Source organism: Rattus rattus, chromosome 1 (genome assembly GCF_011064425.1).
Source record: "Rattus rattus isolate New Zealand chromosome 1, Rrattus_CSIRO_v1, whole genome shotgun sequence".
Taxonomy (NCBI): domain Eukaryota; kingdom Metazoa; phylum Chordata; class Mammalia; order Rodentia; family Muridae; genus Rattus; species Rattus rattus.
In genome coordinates, this window is record NC_046154.1 from 212,470,109 (window position 1) to 212,483,332 (window position 13,224).

Sequence of the window (13,224 nt, forward strand, 5' to 3'; positions counted from 1 at the left end):
GACACTTTGTCATTTATTATAAAAGCTGTAACTCAAGAACTGTCGCCCGGGAAGAGACAGATGCACAGGTCAAGTACGGGACAAAGAGGGGCGTGCAATGCTGCTGATGCTCTGGGAGTTCATTACATCTGCTGACCAAGAGGCTTCTTTTATAGTTCGGTGCTAGAGACTGACAGGGGACCGTGTACATCCTAAGCCTGTGCTGTGTCACTAAGCCACACCAGCATCCCCAAAGGGTTATCTTGCTGTAGCTTCGAGACAGGGTATTACCACATAACTAAGAACTGTGGGACTAGAGAGATGGCTCAGCAGTTAAGAGATCATGAGAACTGGAGTTCAGGTTCTGTCTCTCCCACACATCAACACGGACATCCCTTGGATGCCTGTAACCCCGCTTCAAGGGTGGGGGATGGGAAGACTGCTGGGCTTGCTGGCTTCTAGCCTAGCCAGCAAACAGGAGCTCTAGGTTCAGGGAAAGATCTCCAACCCAAAGCAGTAACAGGAAAGTGATAGAGGAAGACACACTACTAGACAGTGATAGACACTTTCTCTCCCTTGGTGATGCAGATATAGGCCAGGTTAGACCAGATTAAAATGAGATTAAGGCAGGTTTATCAGGAAGCAGCTGACATAGGTTCACCGATTTCCCAGGTAGAGGTCAGTGAAGTCACACATCCAGACCGAATCAAGGGGATTTTACAGAGTTTATGCAAGGCATGGTGATGTGCCAGCAAGGAGCTGGGATGGTGTCCATACATGGTCAAAAGCTGAGCCCCTGGGTGCACCGGTACTCTCTGAGGAGGGATGACCTGGAAGCCCGGAGTTTTCTCTGCGCGGGCAGGGTTTCCTGGCTTGTGCAGGGGCAAGCTGGGGGTTCCAGCCAAACAGACAAGCTTGATGGGGCTCTAGCCAGCCCAAGCACCGGCAAGCATGGCTCTGGCAGGCCTTGCCTTTCTCTCCCATTCCCTTTGCCTTGCTAAAAACTGCTAGATTACATTCCTGAAGCCAGTCACCAAGGTCTTTTCCCTTATTTGGCCAATGCCTCTTCCTGAGGCTGACTACCAAGGTTCAGCTATCAAAGCATTGAAGTCCAGCAATCAAAATTCCCCTTTGGGTCACCTAATTAACATGCCTGATTAAAATTAAATACCTCATCCTAACAAGGTTTCCCTTCTACCTTTATAAACTGCCATTTTCCTATGTGCCACATCTGACTCTCTCTATCCAGAGGCAGTCCTTCCTTCCCCTCCGGGACATATTCCCCTTCCTTGTTCCCTTCCCCTTCTTCCTTATCCTTTATTTCCTGTCCTTGTCTCTTATTCCCTGCCCTCTGTTCCTCTGGGGCAAGTATACTACCACATCCTAGCCCATTCTAACAGACTTCCCCCTTTTCTCCTTTTCCTTTTCCTCTTCCTCCTCCCCTCCCCCCTCCGCCTTTCCCCATCCCCCCACTTCTTCCTTCTGTATTTGAAGACAGAATTTCTATATTTTAGCTTTTGTCCTAGAACTCACTTTGTAGACCAGGCTGGCCTTGAACTCACAGAGATCTGCCTGTCTCTCCCTCCTGAGTGATAGGATTCAAGTCATGCACCACCTCTGCCTGGCTCCTTTTTCCCTTCTTAAAAAGTACACCTGCAAGGTCATTTGCTGATGTTTTTCTGCCTGAGTCAGAAAGCACATACTTCAACGTTTCTTCCCTGCTTTATAAAGGATCTCTCTGAGAAAACAGGTGTTTGGGTATGGTTTGTGACTAGTCCCAGGTCTGAAAGGGAACCTGTCTCCTTCAGTGCTAGCACAGAAGGGGGCAATTTCACAGGACCTCACCCCTAAACAAAGAACTATGGGCAACTAAGGAATTCTGGGAGGAGAGAGATGATGAGCCCTGAAATTGTACACATACAAGCAATATTAAGTGAACTGAGCGCTTAATTTCAAAAACTGGGGGGAAAATAAAGAAGAAAGTGCAACTGGTACTATGTTAGCTTTGTTACTTGTGGTCATTGTGCTGTTGGGCCACATTTCTTCCCGTGGAACTTTCCAGAAGCCTGTTCTTGGACAGCTGGAGGAAGCTGGGAATGCCTGGGCGTTGATCCCACCCTAACTGAGTTCCTCCGTCAATGAGTCCAACTGGTTTAGAATAAACCCAGAGGCAGAGTTTAAACTGCAGGGCTTCCCCGTGGGCTGCAGGAAAGGCTGGACTGCACCTAAAACCGTCTCACTCTTCCACGTTCTGGACCTGCACCTGCGAGCTGCCCTTTGGGAGCATTGTCCCAATATCGTGTACTTGTCTCCTCATCTCAAGATCGGTCCCTAGAGAGCCTGCGTGTAAGTAAATAAACAACAAGGAGCTGTGCTCAAGCTCTGAAGAAGGGAGCATTGTTATAGAGAATAATGTCGTAGGAAGCTACTCGGGGCTGGGAGGGCAGCACGGCCTTCGAAGGAGGGAGTTTCAGTCAAGAAGGTCCCAGGCATATGAAAAGGCAGGGCAAAGGGCACAGCGGAGCTCGACATCGTGTTCTAGGACCCGGACAAAGACACACGAGGGTGGGTGACAGGTGCTGATGGGCATGGAAGTTAAGACATGTTCAAGCAGAGACTTGCAGGCTGTGATAATGATTTTGGAGCTCACCGCAAGTGACTAGAATACTGCGGGTCTTCAGCTGGGGCGTGATGTGAGACTTAATAGGTAGTTGTTCTGCCCGGTTCATGCAGGGTATGAGGGACAGAAACCACAGCAAGAGTCACCGGAGCAGCGTGGTAGCCAAGGGCTAGGCAGCGGAGGTGATGCCCACAGAAGCGGAAGTGGGGGAGAAAAGTGTATTCTGGGAGGATTGACCGGGTTCCATGCTTATTAGCCAATGGGAAGCGAAGAACGATGTGTGAGTTTTTAGTTTGGCCACTGAGATAGGTTTCCTGGGAAGGAGCCTTGATTTGGAGACATAGGAGTCTATATTCAATCTAATTCTCTCGAAACCGTGGAAACTGAGGCCTGGGGAAGCTGAATGGTCAGCTCCAATCCATCACTAGTACCCGCAGCACTGAAAACTGAAAACCAGCTGTAAATAACGATCTAAACCAGTACTTAACACACTGGGCTGTTAATAGAAGGGACAGCAAAAGCCTCTCAACCCTGTAAGTCTCAGTGACCTCAGACTCACTGGCGATCTTCCTGCCTCAGCCTCCCAAGTGCTGGTAGTCCAGATACCAGCCACCATGTCCAGCTTTAAGTGTGCCGTGGAAGTTACTTAACTTGCACCATCTGGGCTGCAGAGCATCTAATAGTCTCATCCCGCTCTGACAGCACAGCAATGCCTCTTCAAAGCTGTGGGAAGCTACGGGGAGAACCAGGGCCCTGCGGCTGGAACCCCAGCTCCTCTTTTCCTACATTGCCCTTCAGCGCTAGCTTGTCAGGCCCCTCCCACCACACAGCCCTCACCCCAGCCAGGATCTCTTTGTGCCTTTTGCTGAACACAGCAAGCTCATTCATGTCTTTGTCAAAGGCACAGGCTGTTCCCAGTCTGGGGGACAGAGAGCGGGGTTCCTCAGCACCCATTGCCTTCTGGCAACATCTCGTCTGCCTTCATTACTCCGCTCTAAAATTAGCTTCCTTGTGACATCTCCCTCCTCGGGAAGTGTTACTCACCTCTCTGTATTCCTCATGCTCTGTTGAGACATGTGCTATGGACTTAGGTAGCCCCGTTTCCCAGACAAGGAAACTATGAGCCTTTAGAGTGAGGGCACTGCAGGGAGGGGTGTAGGCTGGCAGGCCAGACTCCATGGCTTTACTAAACCTGGGTGGATAAGGACCACGATCCACGCAAGGACGGATGTACAGGAGGAGTCCTGCCCGTGAAGGGCCAGCTCAAGACCACCTGGCCATTTTAATTTAAATCTGACACTCCTCCTTAGTGAGAGTCTTACATGCATCTTTCTTTGGAGCTTCAAAGAAGGATCATGCCTGTGAGAGAGTGACTTTACTCGTCTGCTTTCCCCCACACCCATTTTTATTTTCTTCAAAACAATGTTTCTCTGTGTGACCCTGGCTGTCCTGGAACTTACTCTGTAGACCAGGCTGGCATTGAACTCACAGAGATCCGATTGCCTCTGCGTCCCAGGGGATGGGATAAAAGGCTGCACCTCTGACACCTGGCTTCACACTCCCCACCCCCTTTTTCCCCTCTTTAAAGATGAGGCCTCACTATGTAGCCCTGGCTGTCCTGCAACTCATCATGTTAGACCAGGCTGGCCTCAGTCTCAGAGATCTACCTGCCTCTGACCCCCCAGTGCTGAGATTAAAGGCATGTGCGACCATGCCCCAACTTTGTCTGCCCCTTTAAACGATGCTCCTTTGTGTATCTCTTTAGCAAAGTACCTGACATTAGTGCGACTGCACAGGCCCCGTGCAAAGCAAATGAGAATCATCTCAGTCACCAGAGTCTCACAGAAACTGGTGGAGTGGCAGCTCCCGTTTACACAATACTTCACAGCTTACAGGCTACCACGTTGTTTCTTGTTTGTTTTGTGGTTTGTTTTGACACAGGTTTTCATGTAGTACAGGCTACAAATCCCATTTATAGCTAAGGCTGACTGTAAGTCCTCTCCTGTCTCTAGCTCCCTGTGCTTGGAGTCATAGGCATGTGTCACTATCCCACTTTGCAAATTCTTTCTTTCTTTCTTTTTAATTTTCAATGTTTATTCTTTTTTTTTTTTTTTTTTTTTTTTTTGAGCTGGGGACCGAACCCAGGGCCTTGCGCTTGCTAGGCAAGCGCTCTACCACTGAGCTAAATCCCCAACCCCTCAATGTTTATTCTTATTTGATGTGCATTGATATTTTGCCTGTATATGTGAGGGTATTGCATCCCCTGGAATTGGAGTTCAGGCAGGTGTGGACTGCCATGTGGGTCCTGGGAATTGAACTCTGGTCCTTTGGAAGAGCAACCAGTTGTCTTAACCACTGAGCCATCTCTTGAGCCCCCAAATTGTTGAATTTTTAATCTTCACACAGTGGAGGGACATCTATCTCACACAATGGATGAAATGGCACCCTGGCTAAAGGTTCTTGTTGCCAAACCTGACAACCTGAGGTCCGTTCCTGGACAGATGGAGAGGACTGGCTCCTCCTAGTTAACCTGTGACACACACACACACACACACACACCCATGAGATCATGAGTATATACACAAACATGAACACACATGGTAAATACACGTCAAAACAAAAATTTCCAACAAAACGAAGACACGATTTTGTGCCTGTGCAACCGATGAGGAGATTGCGGCTGACGGAGGTCAGGTGACCTGCGGCACTGGCAGCCAGGTGCTGCCAACAGGTCTCCTGGAGAAGCCGCTCTGTCTCCGGAGCGCCGCTCCTCTAAAAGCATGAGAGAGTTCCGGTTGCTTGACCTTCAGCACTCAGGAAGACCTTCTTGAGTGTGGTTTGTGTCCCAGCCAAAAAAAACATTATTACAGAGACTCGCAATTACAGGGCAGTTCGCAGCGTGCCCTGACCCAACCAGAAAGGGTTTTGTCCTCAGCCGATAAATAACCTTCGTCTATAAAGGAGAGAAGATCCCAAAGAAAATAAACACACACGGCACACGGCTCCATGTAGTGGGAAAGCTCCCGTGTAGGAGCAGAATGAGGAGCATTTCATACGGGAGAAAGGCAAGGTGTAGTGCGTGGAAAGAGAAAGTACTGTTAAAACAGAGCTCCACAGAGAGCAGCGATCAGGATGGAACCGCCGGCAGGAGACAGCGGAGTGCGGATCGGCCCAAGCTAGAGGAGACGATGCAGATGTTAGTAAACTAAACATTTACTGGGCAATCTAAAAAACGGGAAGAAAAGAAATCATAAGGTTTGGGCTCAGTGAACCAGTATTGAACCCACCGGGAGGACACCTTGGGGAACATCCATGAGGAGAAGGAGACCATGAGGACTCTATCTATTCAGTTGGTGCTGCATGTCAGACGCTGTCCTGTGACTTTAAACACAGGATTTCATCCAGCAGGGGAAACATGAGGGCCAGAGTTTGGATCCCCAGAATCCCACATAAGTACAAGAAGGCCTTCCTCCCCCATAATTCCAGCCTCAGAAAGTGAGGACAGAGGACTCCGCAGGGCAAGCTGGCTAGCAAGATGAGCCACATTAGCTAGCTGTAGATTTGATGGAGGAACTATGCCTCAGTGAGTAAGGTGGAAGAAAAACACAAGATGATTCTCCGCATCAACTTAAGATGTCCACATGCAAGTGTGCACAGCTACACATGCACTCACACATACACATACACGCAAAAACATGTATATGCACACATGCATGAAAAATGGAAAAAGTATAACCCCATCTAATGTACACTGAACTTATAGCATTTTACAAATAGTTTAGATGAGAAGTTTAGACAAAAGCCATTTAAATCTTCCCCAATATCTGGTCTCTCAGCCAGACAATACTAAAGGCAGGAGTGAACCTCATGTTTCTGAATTTGTCATCTTCAGCCTTGGGCGGCGTTGCGTTGTAGAGGGAGCCTACAAGGGTAGAGGTCAGATCAACCTTTGAATCCAGTGAACTCCACAGTGACCCTGACAAACGGCCTGTGTGTTCCCCTGATTAGGAAGGGACAGAAACACAGCTTAAACTAGTTTAAAGGCCAAGAGGAGATATGTGACTATAGTTGACTGTAGGCTAGGGGGAGTCTCCCGGAATCAAGGGTAAATCTGTCAGCTGAGCCTTCAGAGGTTAGGAGAGGAGACTAAGTTCCTAGTCATAGGTCCAGCAACCTCCAGGACCTTCCCACTTCACTGCCCTCCTGCTGACGTCATCACCTGTTCCTCCCTTGGTGCTGGGAGAGATGGCTGTTGAGCCCCCTGTGCTCCCAGACTAAACAACTTCTCATGCAGACTGAAAACCCTCTTCCTTTATTGCTGATTTCCCTCTCCTACCTTTTTTTGGGTAGAAAGTTCTCAGGGGAAAACTGCTTGGTCCAGCCTGGGTTATGTACCCAAAGGATCACACTAGACTTGTGTTTGTGTGTTAGGGATAACCCAGGACTCTGTCTATGAAGGACCCGCTCTGCCACAGCTATACCTCCATGCTTCATGCTGGGCTGTAAGAGAGCTTTTCCCAGAAGGAAGCTACTGGGTGTTTTTGTTTGTTTGTTTGTTTGTTTGTTGTTGTTGTTGTTGTTGTTGTTTGAGAAAAGGTCTCATATCTAGCAGGCTGGCCTCAAACCCACTATGTAGCTGAGTTTGAACTTGTGATCCTACTACCTCTGTCTCTCAGTGCTGAGATGACAGATGAGATGGCTCAGTCAGTAAAAGAGCTTGGTGCACAGCAGGAGGAAGGGAGTCTATTACCCATGTAAGAGGTGCGTGACACACACCTACAATCCCAGAGCTTTGCAGGAAGGGGACAGGAAGATTATTCCTAGGACTCCCTGGGAAGCCAGTATGCTGAGTTGGTGAGTTGCAGGATCAATGTGATACCTTGTCTCAAAGATGGAAGGCCAGGTAGGGTGGTGGACACCTTTAACGCTCACACTGCAGGGGCAGATGGATCTCTGTGAGCTTGAGGTCAGCCTGGTTTGCATATCAAGTTTCAGGCCAGTCAGGGCTACATAGTGAGATCCTGCCTCAACAAAACAAAACAAACACAAACAAACAAACAAACAAAATAATAAGATGGAAAGCCATTGAGGAAGATTCCCAGAGTCAACATCTGGCCTCTGCACACCTCCCTACACACATGTATTCGTAGGGGCAAGAACACAGATGCATACTATACACACTGCACCACATAAAAGTAAGCAAAGCACTGCAAAGACAGACAACACAGAAAGATAGACAGTATAGAAAGACAGACAGCACAGAAAGACAGACAGCATAGAAAGCGCCCTCACAAACCGAGAGTGGCAGTGCACACCTGTGAGCCCAGCACTTAGGAGGTAGAGGCAGAACAATCAGGAGTTGAAGGTCAGATACAGTGGCAAAATTGTGAGTTTAAGGCCATCCTGGACTGTATGAGACCTGTTTCTAAACACCAGAAAGAGAGACAGGAGAGAAAGAGCGAGAGAGACAGAGACAGAGACACACAGAGAGAGACAGAGACAGAAAGAGACAAAGACAGAGAGACAGAGACAGACGAGAGAGAGAGAGAGAGAGAGAGAGAGAGAGAGAGAGAGAGAGAGAGGTGTTCACCATGTAACTTCCCCCAAAGTCAGTGTTCCATATTATCATGGTACATATCTCATGCTTCAGCCGAGCATGGTGGCTCATGCCTTTAATCCCAGCACACCAGAGGCATAGGCAGGCAGAATTCTGAGTTCAAGTCCAGCCTGGTCTACAGTGTGAAGGCTGGGGATGTAGCTCCATTGACACAGGTCTTTCCCATCATCCACAATGCCCTGCGTCTAATCCCTGGTACTACATAAACTGAAAACAGTCATGCTCACCTCTGCTACAGAGAGTCCGAGGCCTATCTCACAGAAAACCCAAACCAAACAAAAACAGTGAGAAGCAGCATTGCCAAAAATCCTTTTAACTAAACAGTCTTCACTCAAATTTTTATGACATTTTCCATGAAATTGTAAATCACTGTGACGTCAGGAACAATTGTCCTTAATCCCAGAAATTCAATAGCAGAAGTGGAAAGCCATGAGTCAGTAGCCAACTTGAACAATACAGTGGCACCTGTCTCCAGAATATAGAAATTATCCACCCGGCATGGTGGGGCACCTGGGAGATATAAGCAGGAGGATCAGGAAGGAGTTCAAGGCCAGCCTTGACTACCTAGCAAGTTCAAGTCCAGCCTGGGCTACAGGAGATGATGTCTCAAAAAGCCAAAGGTAAAACAAGAAAAAAATTACCATCAGCACATATTCATAATGCATTTCAGCAGAATACTTTGCATATATAAAGTTCTGAGTAATTATAACCTGTAATAATGCTGTGCACAGTCATCAGCTTATAGTTACGCTCAAGGTGTGCCCTTATTTATCCATCTGTTACCAGTACTTGAGTGGGTAAGCTATTTCAGGAGCTCTGCTAAGCACGCTGGTGCCTCTGCGTCACATTGTGCCTTGGTTTAGTTTGTTCAGGTTGCCGTTAGTAGAGATGCCTTTCTTTTTCTTCTCTTTTCTCCCCTCCTCCTCCCTCTCTCCTTGTCTGTGTGGGTGCAATGTGGATCAAATCCATGGCCTTCTATCTGCTAAGCACACACTCTACCGCTGGACAACACTCTCCTTAGTCAAGACATCTTTCTTCCTAGCATTTTTCTAAGTATAACGTCTATTTTAGCTTTTTTAAAATCATGTATATGTGTGCCTGTGAATTTGTTTATGTATGTGCACATCATAACAGGTGTTCATCAGATACCCTAGAGCTAGAGTTATAGGCAGTTTTGAGCAGTCAAATGTGGGCTCAGGGAACTAAACGAGTCCTCTGGAAAACAGCAATGCTTTTAACTGCTGTTCCCAGCCCAAGACATAAGTTTCTTACTAGTCCAGAGTCTAGGTGACCAAGATTCCCCTTGCCTGTAAGTTCTATGTCTGCTCAGACCCCTTTTCTGTTTTCCGGGTGGGGACTTTTTCTTCCATTACTTCTTAGTCAGGTGAGTCTGGCCTTGCAGCTGAGGCTAGCCTTGAACTAGCCTTGATCCTCCTGCCTTAGCCTTGTATGTGCTAGGACTACTGACATGTGCCAGTCACAAATTCTGTGTTCATGTGTGTGTGTGTGTGTGTGTGTGTGTGTGTGTGTGTGTGTGTGTGTGTGTGTGTGTGTGTGTGTGCTGAGTACCCAGGCTCATAACTGTTAGGCAAGCATTCTATAGCATGCCTACGTGCTGAGTACCCAGGCTTATAACTGTTAGCATTCTACAGCATGCCTGAGCCCTGACAGTGCTTCTTGATGTGTGACTGGAGAAAAGGACTCTAAGGACCTGAATCTCATCATGGGGCCTCCACGCTCACTGTGATCTTATTAGCACCAGAGTCTCCAATCCTAGATGCCCTTACTGAGATTATCTTTTCACCAGAGGATCCTGGGGAGTAACACATTTACCTCATAGCAAAGCACTCAGCGAACAGTAGTGGAGCGAGAACTGCAACCAAGTTGAGCCTGGGCTAGCAGTAGCATCTAAGAGTCCTGGCTTGGGCTTCTCTGAAGCCCAGATTCCCAGGTGCTGGCAGATACCCTTTCATGTGGTCACTGGCTGAGCCACCTCCCTGGGAGCTCTGAGCACCTGCACCCCTCCTTTTGAAACCCTTCCTGAGAGGTCTGAGCTGGACAGAGCTTCCTTCTGAATCCCAACTCAGGAAATCCTCAGTAACACCTCTCTCAGGAAGTCCCATTAACACCTCCCGGCTCTGGGTTGGAGGGGAAAGCTGCTTCTCAAGGCTGTTAACCCCGCCTCCTGCTCATGCTGCCATGAGGCCCACTCTATTCTAAGTCACTCTATCTTGACATACCCTGTTCCTGTTTTGCTTCTGACTGGCTCTTGACTGATATGCAACCCCTTTCCCTCTTTAGAGAAGACCTCACCCTGGAGTTCTGAGCTTGAAGTTACAGGAACGTGCCACCACACCTAGCCTTCTAGCTTCTAAGAGCAGCAATGTCTTTGTTCTGTTTGGTTTGATTTGACTTTTTTCTTGGGCTAAAATTTTTTTTTACACAATATCTTTCAATCCTATTTTTTCCTCTCTTCACAGATCTTTCTCTCCCTCTCCCTCTCCCTCTCCCTCTCTCTCTCAAAAACAAAAAAACCAGAAAACACATATTAAAATGCTCACAAACTGGAAAATAAACAATTTTGTGATCAATAGGACAAAAAAAATCCCCAAAATAAACCAAAGTGAGACAAAAATATCATAGACTTAGTTTTGTGTTGGCCAACTACTCCTGAGCGTGGGGCCTGGCTGCAGACTCCATGGGAGGAAATTTTTCTTGGATAGCAGGTAGCTTCTGTAAATAGCTTCTTGGTTAGGAGTGGAAGCTCATGTCTACCTCTTCCTCCCATTCTGGCTTAAACCTGTGCAGGTCCTGTGCAGGTCCTGTGTGTGTAGTCACAGTCTCTGCAAGTTCTCACATGCATCAGCCCTGCTGTGTGCAAAAGACAGTTTCCCTGGAGACCTCCTCCATCACCTCTGGCTCCAACAATCTTTCTGCCTTCTCTTCCACATAGACCCCTCCCTTAGCCTTGAGCGGGGAGAAGTGGGGGATTGTTTTAAAAACATCCCATTTAGGAGTGGGTGGCCCAGAGTCTCTCACTCCCTGCACATGGTGGATCTCTGTGTTAGGAATTGTAGGAGAAAGTTTCTCTGATGAGGACTGAAGAGACAGTGATCTGAGCCCCAGCCCAGTGTGGTCACTGGGGGTCCCCGATAGAAAGGTGGCTGGCACACAAAGGCGTGTAGATAGGCTAGAAGATAAGGCTGAGAGGGTCTCTGTTTTCATTTTTGAGATAAGCCTTCACTATTTAGCCCAGGCTGTCCTCAGCCTTCTGATTGCTCAGACTATGGGCCACCACACCCATCTTAACAGCCTTATCTTTTGAAACTGTGACTCATTTTTCTGCTGCATTAGTCAAGATGCTTGTTTTCAGACCACAGAAAACAACAGTGGCCAGCTTTTTAATGGAAGAAGAATTTACTTAAGGTGACTCAGAAACTCAGAGAACCAAGAGGAAGACTAGGGGGGAGACTCAGGATGGCTTCCGCAGCAAATTCCATAATGGCTTGCTATGGGCCCCACCCTTTCATCATCCAGATGTCAGCGGATGCTGGTCACTGTATGCGGACTCTGCTGCTTGGTAACACTCATCTCTCCATACTCCAGACTCTACAACAGTCATCGAATCACCTTTAAATGATGCTGCCTCTCTAGGGTACACCCTCATGATTCAAAGTTGCAGGTCAGACAGAGCACCTGACTTGTTCTGAGTTCTGAGTGCCATGGGGGGAGGGGAAGGTGATTTTCCTTTTCTTCCTCTCTCTCTCTCTCTCTCTCTCTCTCTCTCTCTCTCTCTCTCTCTTTCTCTCTCTCCCTCCCTCCCTCATTCTTCATCCTTCTTTCCTTCCTTTTTCTTCCTTCCTTCCTTCCTTCCTTCCTTCCTTCCTTCCTTCCTTTCTTTTCTGTTTCATCAAGACAGTTTCTCTGTGTAGCTTTGGCTGTCCTGAGCTCACTCTGTAGACCAGATTCACCTACCTCTGCCTCCCAGGTGCTGGGATTAAATGTGTGCCACCACCACTTGGCTCCCTTCTTGGTTTTTGCCCTACTTTGGTTATTTTGAGATAGCCTCAGATAGCCTGGGATGGCAAGGCAGTCTATATGTAGCCAAGGTTGGCCTTAATCCTGATCTTCTGCTCTCTAGTTCCTAAGTGCAGGGTTTGTGGCCGCACACTGCCCGAGAATCTCTTCCCTTCTAAGCTTTGGCTCTCATCATGAGATCTGGGATCTGGCCTCCCATGAGCTTGTGCAAGTAAAACAGGCTCTGTCCGGAGCAGGAGAGATGGTTCCGAGGCCGAGAGCCCTCTCTGCTCTTGCAGAGGACAACTTCATTCCCAGAAAACCCATGTCAGGAGGCTTGCCACCACTGAACTCCAGCTCCAGGGATCCATCAAACTCTTCTAGAGTCCAGAGGCATCGCATGCACATGTGCATGCACACACACACACACTCACATGCACGTGCACACACGAATACACACACTCACATGCACGTGCACACACGAACACATGCGTGCACACACACACATGCGCACACACTTGCTCAATGGTAGAGCCCAGAGGATGACTTATGGGAGTCATCTCCTACTATGGAGGTTCCAGGAATTGAACTCGGGTCATGAGCCCTGGTGGCAAGCACCTTTATGTACTGAGCCACCTCATCCCCCCACCCCAGTCTAACCGTTGAGGACATCCTGTGCCAGTCTTCTGTGCTTGTGTACTTAGCCGTTGATATGTTTGCCAGCTTGGGACAAACTGCTCGTGTTTCATCCCAAGGGACTGTTCTCTGCCTGGAAGACACTTCCATGTTCTTTCCAAGGAACTTCCAGGTTCCTCACTTCAAATCAGCACAAACAGCTCCCCACTGAAAACTACATGGGCACCTCAGCCTTTCCTTTGAGGCTTTATTTACACCGGAAGCTTCCTTTTCCATTTGTTTGTAAGTGTGTGTGTAAGTGTGTGTGTGTGCACATGCTCTCGAGTGCGCATGTGTTTACCTGTGTGTGTAGGCT